Source organism: Aquarana catesbeiana, linkage group LG07, assembly GCF_042186555.1.
Source record: "Aquarana catesbeiana isolate 2022-GZ linkage group LG07, ASM4218655v1, whole genome shotgun sequence".
In the NCBI taxonomy this organism is placed as follows: Eukaryota; Metazoa; Chordata; class Amphibia; order Anura; family Ranidae; genus Aquarana; species Aquarana catesbeiana.
This window is the reverse complement of record NC_133330.1, coordinates 125071664-125089776: the sequence shown is the minus strand read 5'-3', so window position 1 is coordinate 125089776 and position 18113 is coordinate 125071664.

The window sequence follows — 18113 nt, the reverse complement described above, 5'->3', positions numbered from 1 at the left end:
ATGATCAAAAAGGTGACTAAAAAGTGGCACGCTCGTGTAATAATTGTCCATGTACAAGTGGTACCCCTTTCCGAATAAGGGTGACACCAAGTCCCACACTATCTTGCCAGTGCTTCCTATGTAGTCAGGGCAGTTTGTCGGCTCTACGTGACTATCTTTGCCCACATGTATAGCCTGTGACCCTGTCACAGAGCTTATACATCTTGACCCCGTATCTGGCACGCTTGCTGGGAAGGTACTGTTTGAATGACAAGCGGCCAGAAAATTTGACCAGGGACTCATCAACGCAGACAACTTGATGGTTGGTTGAAAAGGTTTACGTGGGGCCGAATTTTGTAGAGCCGATCATATCCAGGGTCTCCACGAGGACGACAGAGTTCATTGTCATTGAAGTGCATGAACCGCAAAATCTGCTTGTATCGTGCCCTGGTCATGGAAGCAGAGAACACGGGCATATGATAAATTGGGTCAGTGGACCAATATGACCGCAACTCACTCTTTTTATTTATGCCCATGTTGAGGGAAAGGCCCAGAAAGATCTTAAATTCGAAGACCGTAATTGGTCTCCAATCTCTGGCAAGGGAGGACTGGGGATTAGCGGCGATGTGTTGACCAGCGTATAAATTGCTTTGGTCCACAATAGATCTATAGAGATCTTCAGTGAAAAACAGTAAATAAAAATCCAGTGGTGTTAAATCAACTGTTTCCACCTGAATTCCGGGTTGGCCAGTGAATGGGGGAAGTACGGGTGCTGCAGAAGTGGTGGGCTCCCAATTCGGATTGGCGAATGCAGCAGGAAGGGCACTATGGGCCTGTGTTCGTCTTCTTGGTGGCAGCGGGACACTACTAGTGCTTGCCACCTCGCCAGCTTGAACTGCACTTATGGGACTCGCCACGTCACCACGTGATACTGCAGTGCTGGATGTATGACCAGGGTGTACTAGGCCGCTGGTGCTTGCCAGTTCACCAGAAGGAATAGCGGCGCTAATACTTCTCTGCTCCATACGAGGGACCTGCGGTTCTTGCACTTCAAGGACAGAAAAAGAAGATTGGGGTCTGGTATGCCTGACCTTAGCAGAGACCACAACTCCATCGTCAGAGCTATCTGTCATGGAGCCGCTGTCCTCTACAGGTTCGTATTCTGAGCCTGAATCTGACAGATGAGTGACTTCCTCTTCACTATCTGTCATGCTCAGAAACGTGTAGGCCTCTTCACTAGTGTACCTTCGATTTGCTATTTTGGGCTCTAAATTTAGGGGTACACTAGTGAGACTCACAGGCAAAAAAGCTCCTGACTGTTAGCGACTGATTCAAAACGCTACCAAAAAACTGTTAGCGATCGCAGGGATCAGGCCAGTTATGTGTGCTTAGTGTTTAAGTGTCAGTGATCGATCGATACTGCACTTGGGTGGGCTGGGCAGGGCTGGGCAGAGGGGCAAAACGCAGGTGCTAGTAGGTATCTGGGCTGATCCTGCTAACACTGCGTTTTTGGGAAACCTAAACTGCTGGGGATGCTAGTATAGATCTGATCGGATCAGATATCGATCCGTTCAGATACTATAGCACTAAGGGAGGTGTATGCTGCGTGCGTGGGTGTTAGCGGTACTGGCGCTAAACTGACGCTGCCTGGGGCGACGCAGACCTTATCTGACCCTAAAAACGTAACTTAAATCACCGCCGGGCAATTAGGGGGTTAAACCTTTATAAGGTAATAAACGGCGGGTGCCCTAAAACTATAATAAACTATAAAAAACAAACTAACTAACCAGCGTCACCCGTAACACTTCTACGATGATCGCTGGTGAAAGGGTTAACTAGGGGGCAATCAGGGGGTTAAAAAAACCTTTAGTAGGTAGTATATGGGGGTTCCTGTCGCTATAAAACACTGACAGCGAACCTATATACTTACCTCTCTAACTAGCGTCACCTGTGTCACTAATACAGCAATCAGAAAAACTAACACTAACACTTATAACTGTCACAAACTGACACCAATGCAAAAAAAAAAACTGCTATTGGTGTCAGTATGACAGGGGGTACAGGGGGGTGATCGGGGGGTGATCGGGGGGTGATGGGGGGTGAAAAGTGTGCCTAGTGTGTTCTACTGTTAGTGTAGTGTTAGTGTAACTTACATTGATGTCTTCTCTCCTCGGTGCCGGAACGAAAAGACCGGCTCGAGGAGGGATGACATTACTTCCTCTCCCTCTGTTTACATTACAGAGGCAGAGGAAGGATTTTCATTCACCGGGAGCGATCGGGAGGGGGTGGCCACCAATGGATGGCCTCCCCCTCACCTCTCAGTGCCCGCGAACAAATGCCGGCCGCCTCCGTGATTCTGCCTGCCCATGCCATTCTGCCGACGTACATCGGCGTGAGGCAGTCGGCAAGTGGTTAAAGCTAATAAACCTGACACCCCTATGGCAAGAAGTTTGAAATCCTATAAGGTTGAAAACGTCACGCGACGTGTATACTAGTAACCCAATTCAAATATTAGAGGTGTTTCTCCAGCACCCAGGACCTGGCCTGGATGCTGGAGCGAACGGTCACATTATTCCTACAGCTGGGCATTCGCAGACAGCCTCTCCTCTTGTTGCATTTTTCTTACCACACAAATAGCAACGCAGCCAAGTCATTTCCACGCACACCTGTGCAGGGTCCTTTCCTGCTTTTCGGCCCCAGTGGGTCCTCTGGCTTCCCCTCCTCCGGGTTGGTGTTGTGTGGGCACGGGGGAGCTGGACCAGCACATACAGGCCAGGCATTTTCTTGCTCTTGAGGTATGCCTGCATATTGAACTCTGTGGCTCTAGCAATTTGAAAACATCTCCTCTTGGCACCTCTATGTTTTTAAACAATTGTGACTTCCAGTCTATAATACTGAGTTTCTTGTTTAAACTGTACCCCTGAAGAAGGAGGATTACATTTTCCCTCCGAAACTCGTTGGGTACAGGAAACACTAGTCCATTATATGTATTCTGATTTGTATGACAACACTGGAATGTTTATTCTCAACTTGTTTTTTATTAAATGTTGTGTATTTTTCATATTTCAATAAATACTTTTCATATTAGAATATACCTTTTTACCATTTTGTGCCTTAAAAGTCCGCCACCTTGGGAACTTGTTTCATTTCTTGTAAACATTGGATGTAGCACAACTATATGCCCAATTGTAAACCGACTCACCCTCGCTATAACAAATATTGAAGTTCAGACCGATATAAAAGGTTTGAAACTCCACAAAAGACCGGGCCCGGATGGGTTTTCGGAATCATATTATAAAAAATTTGAACACATTTTGTCTCCAGTATTGACTAGAGCCCTTAATTCTCTTCTGGTAGGACACTCATTTCAATCTGAGACACTACCATCTATCATAGCTATGATTCCCAAACCCTGTTCAGACTCTACTTCATGGACCAATTATCGCCCCATATCCCTCCTCAATAAAGATATTAAATTACTAAGATATTGGCATCTAGATTGAATAATATTATAGGTCAACTTATACATCGGGACCAAATGGGTTTTATACCCAAGCGACAGGCAGGGGACAATATAAGACAAATCCTCTTACTCATTCAAGCAGCCAAATCTAGACGCATAAGTCTTTAGACATCAGAAAGGCATTTGACTCAGTCACTTGGCCTTATATGCAATGTATGCTCCAAAAATGGGGTTTTGGGATACATTTCCTTACTTGGGTTTCCTCTCTATATAACAATCCGAGGGCTTATATTAAATATGCTGGCTACAAATCAGCAATGCTGGATATTAGAAAAGGTACAAGACAAGGTTGCCCCCTATCCCCGCTGCTTTTCGCCCTACTTATAGAACCCTTAGCACAATTAATTAGATCTAATCCAGACATCAAAGGTATCGAACTAGGTGGATACCAACACAAACTTTGTCTTTTTGCGGCCGATATTCTTATTTTCTTATCTCATCCCCAAATTTCCACCTCCAATCTTCTAAACATACTTGATAAATTTGTACATATTTTTGGGCTATATGTAAACCCCATTAAATCAAATGCATTGAATGTCTCTCTAACACAATCGGATCTTCAACAGGCTCAAATACTCTTTAGCATTTAATTGGGTCTCTCGTCAATTACCATATTTAGGAGTATACCTTACACCCTCACTTTCTGACCTTTTTGCAGCCAATTATCTACCTCTACTGAAGCAAGCCACAGGCTTTATGAAACAATGGTCCTCTCTCTCATTGTCATGGTTAGGATGGATAAATGCTATAAAAATGTTGTTACTGCCAAAATTTTTATACTTGTTCTGGGTATTTCGAGGTACTACCATCATACTTCTTCAGACTCACACAACGTAAAGTCATGTCCTTTATTTGGGGTAATATTAAACCCTGTATACCCAAGTCTACTCTTTACCTTAGCAAAGCATGTGGGGGATTGGGGTTACCAAACGTTTCCTCTTGTTACCATGTAGCACAAATATCAATATTATCTAAATATCATTCAATAGAGGAAATACCCTTACGGGTAGCTATTGAATCTATTGATAGCGACCCCATATCTGTAGCCAATTTGTTATGGCTACAACCAAAAGATAGATCCCATCTAATTAACCCCATTACGAAACATTCGCTGGCTATTTGGGATAAGTTTGGTAAATCTCATAAGCTCCAATCCATACATACCCCCCGTCTCTCTTTTCTCGGGAACCCAGCCTTTTACCCTGCTTGGAAATTTCCAAAGTCGTTCTCTGCTTGGTCCTCTACAAATTTGGTTAGATTATATAAGCTAATCTATACTGATACTTTTCAGGCATTTCCTATATTATGTGCTAATAATGGGCTACCTTGTAATGAGTTATTTTGATATTTACAAATCAAAAATTTATACACACCTTTCCTTATGACGGGTACACCACTTAATCACATGTCTCAATTCGAACGTATATGTGTGACCCACACGTCAGAGGGTTAATTTCACTAATACATCAAAAACTCATTGCAACTCCTAATGATGTACTTCCCTCTTATACTGCCAAATGGGGCACAGGATTTAGAACGAATGTTTGACATCGACAACTGGTCTAATATTTGGTTGGCTACCAAGTCATCATCTCCTAATTGTTTTACTTTGGAAACTAATTTCAAAGTTCTAGGGCGTTGGTATCTAGTACCAGCTAGAATAACAAAATTTACTCCATCGTATCCTAATAATTGCTTTCGAGGTTGCTCTACACCAGGTACCCACTTTCACATATGGTGGCATTGCCCGGTGGCTCAAGAATTCTGGAAAAATATATTTGCAATGGCATCTAGAGCTTTAGAAACCCCTATTGCCCCAAACCCAGCCATTGCACTTCTAAATCTTAAACCGGCCAGACTTACTCGAAATCCCTTCCAATTGCTTATTCAAATCAATACTGCTGCCAAACAAATCATAGTCAAGGCATGGAAATCCAATACACTGATTGTGGCGGATGCCAAACATAGAATAAACAAGGCCCTAATTTTCGCTAAAATTACAGCTATTGAAGACAATATTAATTAATTCCGTATGATTTGGCAGCAATGGGTTAAGCACTTCTTTTCTCCTGATTTTGACCAGTCATTGATGTTACCCTATTAGAATCCTTGTTTTTATCAATGTATTATTACTTATCCATGTCAGGAGCTGGGTCACCACTTCAAGAGATTCTCTCTTTTCTTCTCTTCCTTTCTTGTCTTATTCTCGGTCTTTCTAGGATTTCCTTAATATGTAGAGCAAACCTATGTAATCCTTATTTGGTATTCAACATTAATATTATAATGTCCATATGGTTCTTATATTCTATTCTCTCTTTACTCTACTTACTTTTCTTTTCTTATTTATTATGCAAAGGACAACTTTGGGATACCTTAACATTTTACTTAATGACTTATATTTCATTAGTAACGAGTAATGCTTTCTATGAGTGTTCGATTACTACAATTTTTCTCTATAAACTGTTATACATAGCTAGTAATTTGTAAGGAGAGTGTTACTCCTTTCTCTTTTTTCTTCTCTTCTCTCTGTTATATCAAATATCCTAATTATTATTCACAATAACATTTCCAATTCTGAATAACCATTCCCTCACTCATCCACAGTTTGAGCCCATGAGGGGTGGATGGGTGGTCTGGAGTCATGCTTTACAACTCTCATACAACAGAAAATTGTATACTCACCTTTCTTGTAATTTTCCTTTCCTGACGCATCTTCATGGCAGCACACACTGGGTTGTGACTCCGCCCTTACAACCTGACAGGATTGGTTAACTATAAATTTGAAGGGGAGACATCCCGCTGCATTCTCTGTATATATCACCATAAAACGGGGTGGGATCTGTGTGCTGCCATGAAGATGCGTCAGGAAAGGAAAATTACGGAAAGGTGAGTATACAATTTTCCATTTTCCTGATGCCTTCATGGCAGCACACACTGGGAAATAACTCGCCAGTCAGGTGGGTGCAAGAAAATAATATTTATTCCTTATAATGCGGAAGAATTGGCTCTAACAACGGATCTACCGAGGTCTGCCATAGCCAAATGAGTAGAGTCCACTCTATAGTGCAAATCGTCTCCGGTGAGACCCTGCAATATGCTGCCCAAGAGGTAGCCACTGCCCTGGTCGAGTGAGCCCTGATGCCTTCAGGAATTGCCAGATGGCGAATGGATTATGCCTTCTTGATGGATTTGACTAACCAGGAAGTGATAGTACGTGAAGTAGCCGCTTGACCTCGTCTGTTTCCATGGGAAATGACCATGAAGGGAATCCGTCTTCCTGAAAGGAGTTGTAGCCGCAAGGTAACTAATGATGGTTGTTTTAACATCCAGCGGATGAGGTTCGCCTTGATCATTAGTGAAGGATGGTAAGCCAATGTCTTGGTTGTAATGGAAGGAAGTTGCTACCTTTGGGATGAAGTGATCTGAAGGTTTCAGTATCATTCTATCAGGAAAAAACACTAAGTAAGGTTCCGATGCCATCAGTGCTTGGATCTCAGATATTCTCTTTGCTGATGTAATTGCGATGAGAAAAGACAGTTTCAGAGTTAGATCCCACAGTGAGATTGATTAAGATGGAGTAAAAGGAGGATTGGAGAAGGCATCGAGGACTACTGAGAGCGACCCATGATGGGAAAACTGGTTTCTAGGGAGGTTTTATCTACAGACAGGCTCTCAGGAACTGGATTACCAGAGGATGTAATGCCCATCTAGTGCCTGTTTTGGCTGACAAAGTGGATACTTGTACCTTTAGGTAGCCCATCCTGAGATGGCTTTAGCTACTGCCGCTGTGGTAATCGCTGTCCTGCAAGTGCCCCTGGGCTGTGGAATATGCTTTCTTCAATTCTAGGTCCATTTTCCGATCAAAAACGTCCTGAAAGGAAACTGCATCCTTGATTGACATGTCGGGCAAGACGCATCAAGGAGTCGTCGACAATTAATTGACTTTAGACTGTTTCAAGGGGTACAGTAGGTGACCACGATATTGTGTCAATCACGCCGCATTTCTTGGCGAGATTTGACACCTGTGAGCCCCGTCGCGGGAGCCAGCACCGAGATGGCTCACTCATCGGGAAAGGAAAACTTTTTTTCCTTTCGCGATGAGTGACAGGCAGTGCTGACAGCTGTCTGGTATGAATCCTGAGGATGGAACGCCGCGCCAAATTTTAAATAAAAAAGAGGCATAGGTTCCCCCAGGGGCATACCAGGCCCTTAGGTCTGGTATGGATTGTAAGGGGAACCCCCTACGCTGAAAAATCAGCGTGGGGGTCCCCCCAAAATCCACACCAGACCCTTATCCGAGCACGCAGCCCGGCCAGCCAGGAAAGGGGGTGGGGATGAGCGAGCGCCCCCCCTCCTGAGCCGTACCAGGCCGCATGCCCTCAACATGGGGGGGTGAGTGCCTTGGGGGAGGGGGGCGCCCTGCGGCCCCCCCACCCCAAAGCACCTTGTCCCCATGTTGATGAGGACAAGGGCCTCTTCCCGACAACCCTGGCCGTTGGTTGTCGGGATCTGCAGGCGGGGGGCTTATCGGAATCCGGGAGCCCCCCCTTTAATAAGGGGGCCCCCAGATCCCGGCCCTCCACCCTATGTGAATGAGTATGGGGTACATGGTACCCCTACCCATTCACCTGGGGAAAAAAAGTGTCACTAAAAAAAAACCACAGTACACAGATTTTAAGAGTAATTTATTAGGCAGCTCCGGGGTCTTCTTCCGACTTCGGGGGGTCTCCTTCCGACTTCTCCCGGTGTTCGCCTCTTCTCCCGTTGTTTGACCTCTTCTCTCAGGCCCCTCCGCTATCTTCTTCCAGCTCTTTTGCCAGCGAGGGGCCCGGTCTGCTGCCGCAGGGCCCCCCCTCCTCCAAGGCACTCACCCCCCCATGTTGAGGGCATGCGGCCTGGTACAGCTCAGGAGGGGGGGCGCTCGCTCGTCCCCACCCCCTTTCCTGGCTGGCCGGGCTGCGTGCTCGGATAAGGGTCTGGTGTGGATTTTGGGGGGGGACCCCCACGCCGATTTTTCGGCGTAGGGGGTTCCCCTTACAATCCATACCAGACCTAAGGGCCTGGTATGCCCCTGGGGAGGAACCCACGCCTGTTTTTTATTTAAAATTTGGCGCGGTGTTCCCCCCTCAGGATTCATACCAGACAGCTGTCAGCACTGCCTGTCACTCAATCCGAAAAAAGTTTTCCTTTCCCAATGAGCAAGCCAGCGCGACATGCACAGCACCCTATCGCTGAGAACCAGCGTGATGTTATCGCGCTGGAAACACAATCTCGCAGTTAGGTACTGTACATCTTTGCCAGCCTGTTGGTGAGACTGGACCACTTATCAGATCATTCCCACTCATCTTTAATTAAATCGTCCAGTTCACCTATAAAAGGGAAGTATTCTGGATCCTTTTTTACATTTGGGAAATATTTTCAAACCTTTTGCGGTTCCACTTTATCTTCTTCCCAGCCGATCGCTTCCTTAACTGATTTTGCAAAAGGTTCAACTAGGGAAAAATCGAAGCCTGCGGACATCTCTTGATCCTCATCTCCGGAGGAAGATTCTGATGCTTGGGTGCGATGGAAGTCTGCCGATGATGTGCTGGGAGCAGGCCTATCGATACTACACCCTGCTGTTGTCTCCAGTATGGATTCTCATACAGATTCTCTTATGAGCGCTGTAGCCACCCTTGCGTCTGATTCCTTTTCCTTTCTTGCTTCATTGAAGCATGAGCGGCAGGCTAGTTTATCTGGCAAGGCCCGCGCACTGCATACCCAGCAAGAGTTTGCTGCAGAGTGGGTGTGGCGGCTCTGGCAGTGTGATGAAGGTGACCGTCTGCGGTGTGACCAACTATGATGGGAGCGGCTGTGGCGTGAGCAGCTGTGGCGTGAGCGGCTACGTCTTCAGTGGCGGCAGGAAGATCTTGAACGGCTTCTGCGGGACCTCCTGCTTGAAGCATGACTCGATCTTCTTCCATGCCTGGAACTTGCGGCTCTTGACCTGGTAGGGCTGCTAAAACGCAGCATTAGTGGCCCGGCTCTCTTTTTTCTCCTCTTCTTCAATACTTACCCATGATGGACGGCCTCTTACCTAGTTTGCTGATGGTGGTCTGCGCGGGCAGTGGTCTCGATAGTATAGTGATAGGCAGCCTGAAAGATAATAAAAAGAAAGATCTTTTTTTTTTTTTATTGGGAAAGGAAGGGCTGGAGAGAGCCTAGAGGCAGAAGGTATGACTTACCTGAGTGCTGAATAAATTTTGGCAAAGCAGGAGCGGAATCCAGTTTTCCTAAGCAGCTACAGCAAATACACAGGCCGTGTTTTTTAATCTGGCGCCGCCGTCACGGCAAAATGACGCTCCCGCGCATGCGCAGTAGCGTCCCGGTGCCATCTTGGAGAAGGGTACAGCCTGTCATAGGCAATAACCTAGCTCTGCACACGTGCAGAGTGGAGGAGGAGTGTACAGCGGCCATGACAGCTCCACAGGCAGCGGACAACAAGGAGCAGCAATCCCCTAAGCAGAGGCACAATACTAAATGGAAAGAGAAATAGGACAGGCAGTATAAGAGAGGAGACCACTGCAAAATTATGAAGCTTTTTTAAAGCTTACTGTGCCAGATATCCAGACGCCCCCTGAGACGACCAGAATGGGGGTTCCCTTCATAGAAGCTCCTTTAGAGACTGTACAGGAGGGACTTCCAAACAGGAGAGGCTTGAACCTGCTGGGGCGAGTGCGGTAAGAGGCTTTTTCTTTGATCTTGTAAATAGGAGAAACCTTGTTCATCCCAATCTGTCAGGTAAGGATAAAAAAAGAGAATGCAGCGGGGTGTCTCCCCTTCAAATTTATAGTTAACCAATCCTGTCAGGTTGTGGGGGCGGAGTCACAACCCAGTGTGTGCTCCTATGAAGGCGTCAGGAAATAACTTTTTACCTTTAAACCAAATTGTACACACGCTGCGCTTATCAAAATTAAATGTGAGAAATTTCCACTAAAATATTAATAAAGTGATATTGTGCTTAACATACAAAATATACAAAATCTATTAATACTATACATTAATGTGCAATAAACTTCAATTAATGAATAAATACGTAAAAGTGCTCCAATCAGCCTGTGTATCGCAAATATTCCACAAAGTTGTGCAATTTTCAAACATTAATAGATAATTCAAAACAAACATCCATGCGATTTAGTGTTGCATCCATGCATTTCAGTGCTGCATCTATGCAATATGGTGTTAGTGCAATGTTCAAACAATAAAAAGTTAAAAAATACAAAAAAAACGCATCCATGTGATTCTATGCAATTCAGTGCTGTGTTGCTGATCTATTAATGTTTGAAAATTGCACAAGCTTTGTGGAATATTTGCAATACACAGGCTGATTGGAGCACTTTTACCTATTTATTCATTCATTGAAGTTTATTGCACATTAATGTATAGTATTTAATAGATTTTGTATATTTTGTATGTTAAGCACAATATCACTTTATTAATATTTTAGTGGAAATTTCTCACATTTTTATTTTGATAAGCGCAGCGTGTGTACAATTTGGTTTAACTATTTTGCATGGTTATGAGACATGCGTAACGTTAGCAGCTGATCATTTGCAAAGATACACTATTTTGGAGACCAGATTTGGTCAATTACCTGGAGGCTCACAGGACTACAAATTAGCATTCTGAGTACAACTTTTTACCTTTATTTGGGTCCTCTCATTTATAACTAACTTATATTATATTTATAATTCTTGATTTCACCTCTCCTGTGAGATTAGTTATAGTAGTGAATATATAGATATGATTCTACTGTTCATATATATGTATCCCATGTTACGATACTTGTTATACTTTGTCTTCTCTTATACAAATTTCAATAAAAATATTGAACAAGAGATAAGTGTGCTGCCTTATGCATATAGCGTGAAAATGCACACATAATTGTGACACTAAAACATCACAGGTTTTGGAGGGAGGCTAGAAAAAGATTACAGAAAGGTCACTGCTCAATAAAAAAAGACCACTAAATCTGTGCATCTTCAAAACTTAAACTGACCATACACAGGGCCGTCTTTAATATTGATTGGACCCTGGGCAAACATTGCGTTTGGGCCCCCCCGACTTAAAATCAGGTCAGGCAGCAACTGAGATGTTGGTTGCCAGAGGTTACCACATATGATTACTGCTCATTGACTGGATGCTAGAGGTTACAGCAAACATTACAACTCATTGATTAGTTGTTAGAGGATACAGCACATAATGTCTGCTAACCGATTTCTGCACATCCTCAATGCTCACTGATTGGTTGCTAGAGGTTACATGTTTACCGCTCACTCATTGGTTGCTAGAGGTTACATGCTTACCGCTCACTCATTGGTTGCTAGAGGTTACATGTTTACTGCTCACTGGTTGCTGAGGTTACTGTGAATCATTACCTCTTATTGGTTGCTAGAGGTCACAGCACATCAATACATCTCACTGATTGGTTGCTGGTTACAGCACATCATCTCCTCACTGCCTGCACACCATGGACTGGAGAGGTGAGGGGACCCACCAATAGACAGAAAATTCCTAGAACTTGCTATTAGCAATGAGCAGAGCAGAGCACACACAGCTATGAAGGTTAACTGAGTGCAGGTAGGAACAGATCGCAATAGGAGCAGTATCTCTGAGGACAGGCTACCAGAAATAAATGACTAGTTATGCCACCTGCAGTAGAGCAGTGTGGAGGGGTAAGCTGTGTACAGAGTGCAGGATTTAGGGGTGAGCTGTGTACAGAGTGCAGGATTTAGGGGTGAGCTGTGTACAGTGTGCAGGATTGAAGGGTGAGCTGTGTACGGAGTGCAGGATTTAGGGGTTCACCATGTATGGAGTGCAGGATTGAGGGGTGAGCTATATACAGGGTGCAGGATTTTAAGGGTTAGCTGTGTTTGGAGTACAGGATTGAGGGGTGAGCTGTGTACAGAGTGCAGGATTTAGGGGGGATCTGAGTATGGAGTGCAGGATCTAGGGGTTATCTGTGTACGGAGTGCAGGATTTAGGGGGGGATCTGTGTATGGGGTACAGGATTGAGGGGTGAGCTGTGTACAGAGTGCAGGATTTAGGGGGATCTGTGTATGGAGTACAGGATTTAGGGGGGATCTGTGTACAGAGTGCAGGATTTAGGGGGATCTGTGTACGGAGTGCAGGGGTTAGAGGGGATCTGTGTACGGAGTGCAGGAGTTAGGGGGGATCTGTGTACGTAGTGCAGGATTTAGGGGGGATCTGTGTATTGAGTGCAAGATTTAGGGGTCTGTTATGTACATCCAAGTCCCCCCCCCCAGCAAGTACAGAGCTCTCCTCTCCCCAGATTCCAGTTTGGAGCTCACTCCCATCAATACACAGCATTCCTCTGGCATCAATCCCCCCCCTTTCAGTACTGAGCACATCCTGAGTCCTCACCAGCTAAATAATGTCAGAGTGTGGCTGCAGAAGAGCAGCTGTAACTTGCTGAATGTCCGTGGCTTGGAGCAGCTTCTTCCTGTGTACATCCCCCCCCTCCTCTGTTCTCTCTGCTCTCTCACAGGGATCGAGGATATGTTTTGCAGAGCAGGGAAGAATGTGAACAACCGCCGGGAGGAGAGTGCTGTCACTTGTAAATACAGAAGCGCTCCTGTATTTTCAAGTGACAATAGAGGGCAGCTCAGCAACAAGCGCCGGATCCCAGAGGTGGAGGAACTTTGACTGAAAAAAAGCCGGCGGGCAGCACAGGCTCCAGGGGCAGCTGCTTTGGGTCCCTCAACAATGGCGGGGCCCTGAGCAGATGCCCTGTTTGCCCTGCAGTAAAGACGGCCCTGCTTATCAGTCTTTAGACTTTTTTGGAAGTTTGGAAGTTTAATTTGCTGTAGATTGGTGTTAAACTGAATTGGGTGTAGCAGTTATTGGTAAAACACTTCCAGTGTTTACTATTTTTATTGTCTGCCAGGAGGTCCCTTCCACTATTGTTTGTTGTGTATTTACTGTCCATACCATTTCTCCATTTTTATTGTTCAGAACGTCTCCTATATCTTTTGTTAATGAATCCTTGAATTGGAAAGATGGAGGGAGTAACCTGCCCAAACAAGAATAGCAAAACAGGGGATAAAATACTAGATATAAGTTATGTTTCAGAGGTCTATGGCATTTTAGTTTCACTAGATCAAAGTGGGAATGTCAGTGACCATTTACCAATGTACACATAAGAATGTTGTATTGTTTGCTTTTTTTGTAGGTTAAGGATGGAGTAATACCTTTTGTCTATAAGTTATCTTTTTCAGGTTCAGTGAGTTTCTGAACATACTTATATGAACATGAGTTTATGTACATATAAAGCAGGTGTATGTAGATAGCTGTTCACATGCATATATACACACGCCTAAAAGAAGGTAAAGTATAATAGAAACTCCTGTTTCATTGGGTTTTTTTGTACCATTCTAAACCCTGTGTCTCTTCTTCCTGTTTGTAATGAGGAAGAAAAGGGGGGGTTAATGGTGAGAATGACAATTTTCACACTAAAAATACTAACCTCTCTAATTCTGACCAAGTTTGTGACCTGTTAAGGATGACATGTTAAGTCAACAATCATCAGTCCAGTGAAGGAGGCTCCCATCCCAGATGCTAAAAACTTTTTTGTCAATGGTTCCAGGTATTACACCCCAGATGGTAAGCCACACACAGATTATGCAGTGATTACAGTCGGTGAAATGGTGGAAAAGGGTTCATTGAGTTTCCACATGTCTGGGTTATCTCCATATGAGGTTTGTTCGGAAGTCAACCAAAAACAGGGATGTACTTTCCTCAGCAGCTGTCGTCTTCACATTCCCAGCTGATGGGGTATATGCAGGCTCTGCAACGTGAACTTCAAAAAGTCCAGCACAGGGTTCATGAGTCACTCCCCGACCCTGACACGATAAACGGTTTACATTCTATCCAACCCAGGTGCCTGGGTCGTTGTAAAGGAACATCAGAGGATGGGACTAGAACCAAGATACCTTGGGCCATACCAGGTTCAGCTGAGGACACCAACCTCCCTAAAGCTTGAGGGGTTGAGACAACTGGATCCATGTCAGCCACTGCAAGAAGCTGCTCAACCACATCAAAGAATGAGGACTATCTTTTTATTTATATTCTTAGTTTAGTGTATTTTAGTGAGGGTAACGATGAACAACATCCCAACTTATTGTTTAAAATGCACCTCCAACTGGCCAAGACAGTGAACAGGACCTTTTGCTGGGTCTGCTCTAAATTTCCACCTTAGTACCCCAGCGATGGTAGCGGTACATTCTATATATGATGTTCGTATTGGCATGAGGAAATTTGAAAAACTAGCAAAGACCACGAGAAGACAACTGTCTATAGTACTCAATGATACATTCCTAGAGGGTAAATTCAATTATATTTTTTACATTAGCTTTGGTTCTTGCCCCTTCCTTTACAAAACCAGTATGGGTATCGGGACAACTAGGTAGCCCACAAGTGTGCTTCAATTTTAGTTTTGGTAAAGGGGATAACTTTGTGGGAACCACCACCTGTAAGGAAGGTATAACCGTTAACCTTACCAATAAAACCCCCCAGCCTTTTTAATAACACCAATAGACCAGATTACATCTGTCGGAAGGAAGAGTGTGACGTTCAGACTGAGGGAATAATCCCCCAGTCTATCCTGTTACTACTTAGTGCACGTGACCGTCAGAGTTATTCCCCCTGTGTGACTCTAACTGGCCCTTACTAGTTCTTATGTGGTTCTACAGCTTATAAATTAATCCCCCCTAATGCAAGAGGTTCATGCATCCTGGTGAAACTCGTCCCAGCATCTCAGATTAAGACCCTTCTATTACAGGAAAAAATGGCTCTTGATTATCTGTTGGGGGGGGGGGGGGTCAAGGCAAAGCCAGAGCTATAGCTAGTGAAGGTTGGAATCCTTTTAAGGGTTTGGGAAACTTTGGGGATTTTTTATTTTCCATTGGATCTATTCCTTCTATATGCCGTGAGGTGCTCCTTTTGCCTGATTGGTCGAGTCAACAGAGCCCAAACAGATGACCACATCTTCCTCGCTGAAATGAGACACCCCGAAGGCCAACCCATGTACAAGACGCAGAGGATCCCAGACCGACTGGTCTTCCCTTTAGGTCATCCCTCCTAAAGAACAAAGTTTACAAGTTAAGCCATGTTTTTTTCTTTATGGACTGTAAAGACTGATTAATTTCCAGGTGTAAGAAGAAGATCAAGATTCATTGAGGAACACATGGGAGCATATGGCAAAAGAGGAGGGACTGTTGTAGAAATTTTATTAAGATGTATTCAATATGTATTGTCACAGTGCCTCCCAGTGTTAGTTCTACTTGCAGCTCGCTCATAAGAGCGAACCGGAGCGAACCGGCACCGGTGAAGGACCATTGGTAGTGAAAACCTCCCTGTGGATGGAGAGGTGTTTGCCCTGCAAAGATATGTCCACCGGAGAGGGCCCTTGCGTTATGCACAGATTAGATTGGTGAAGATTGCGGCTCGCTCATAAGAGCGAACCAGAGCGAACCGGCACTGGTAAAAGACCATTGGTAGTGAAAATCTCCCTGTGGATGGAGAAGTGTTCGCCCTGCAAAGATATGTCCACCAGCAAGATCCCCTGCATTATGCGCAGATTTGTTCCATTGGTGGGGATAGGTTCCCTCTGCAAAGACATTATCGGTTTGATACCTATCTGCTTTTATGCTTGTGTCTTTCTATGTGTCTGATCACCACGTGGAGAGACCATATCGTGTCCCTGCAGATAGCCTCACGTCCATAGGAACGGTAGTATAATCCAGCTACGCATTGTTCTCTGAACAATGCAGAATAAGGATTCACGCAAATGGTAGAAGCGGGAATGTGTGCGCAAGCTTGGTCGGAACAGCGTTCACGATTTCTTAGGTGCCAATCTCACTACATGTGGGTTTCTTTGTTGACTGTAGAAGCACAGTTTTTAAGTACAAATGGCGGGAAATTGTGAACACTGCTCTGCACAGACACGACCAGACACTCCCCTAGTCATTGTTCTGTTTGAATATACACATGTGTTTTCATTGGTTGACTTTATATATCACCTACTGTTTGAAGGAATACATGGGCTTTATTGGCTGAAGTTAATAGTCACCAAGCCCCTTTTGTACAGCTTGTACAACAGTGTAAATTTGCTGTCCCCTCAAAATAACTCAACACACAACCATTAATGTCTAAACCGCTGGCAACAAAAGTGAGTAAACCCCTAAGTGAAAATGTCCAAATTGGGCCCAAAGTGTCAAAGTGTGGTCACCATTATTTTCCAGCACTGCCTTAACTCTCCTGGGCATGGAGTTTACCAGAGCTTCACAGGTTGTCACTGGAGTCCTCTTCCACTCCTCCATGACGACATCACAGAGCTGGTGGATGTTAAAGACCTTGCACTCCTCCACCATCCGTTTGAGGATGCCCCACAGATGCTCAATAGGGTTTAGGTCTGAAGACATGCTTGGCCAGTCCATCACCTTTACCCTCAGCTTCTTTAACAAGGCAGTGGTCGTCTTGGAGGTGTGTTTGGGGTCGTTATCATGTTGGAATATTGGAATATTGCCCTGAGGCCCAGTCTCTGAAGGGAGGGGGTTAATGCTCTGCTTCAGTAAGTCACAGTACATGTTGGCATTCATGGTTCTCTCAATGAACTGTAGGTCCCCAGTTCCGGCAGCACTCATGAAGGCCCAGACCATGACACTCCCACCACCAAGCTTGATTATAGGCAATACACACTTGTCTTTGTACTCCTCATCTGGTTGCCACCACACACTCTTGACACCATCTGAACCAAATAAGTTTATCTTGGTCTCATCAGACCACAGGACATGGTTCCAGTAATCCATGTTTTTAGTCTGCTTGTCTTCAGCAAACTGTTTGCGGGCTTTCTTGTGCATCATCTTTAGAAGATGCTTTCTTCTGGGACGACAGCCATGCAGACCAATTTGATGCAGTGTGTGGCGTATGATCTGAGCAGTGATAGGCTGACCCCCCACCCCTTCAACCTCTGCAACAATGCTGGATATGACATGGAGCACGTGCACTCAACTTCTATGGTCGACCATGGCAAGGCCTGTTCTGAGTGGAACCTGTCCTGTTAAACCACAGTATGGTCTTGGCCACCATGCTGCAGCTCAGTTTCAGGGTCTTGGCAATCTTCTTATAGCCTAGGCCATCTTTATGTAGTGCAACAATTTTTTTTTTCAGATCCTCAGAGAGTTCTTTGCCATGAGGTGCCATTTTGAAATTCCAATGACCAGTATGAGAGAGTGAGAGTGATAACACCAAATTTAACACACCTGAGACCTTGTAACACTAATGAGTCACATGACACCGGGGAGGGAAAATGGCTAATTGGGCCCAATTTGGACATTTTGACTTAGGGGTGTACTCACTTTTGTTGCCAGTGGTTTAGACATTAATGGCTGTGTGTTGAGTTATTTTGAGGGGTCAGCAAATCTACACCGTTATACAAGCTGTACATTCACTACTTTACATTGTAGCAAAGTGTAATTTCTTCAGTGTTGTCACGTGAAAAGATATAATAAAATATTTACAAAAATGTGAGAGGTGTACTCACTTTTGTGGG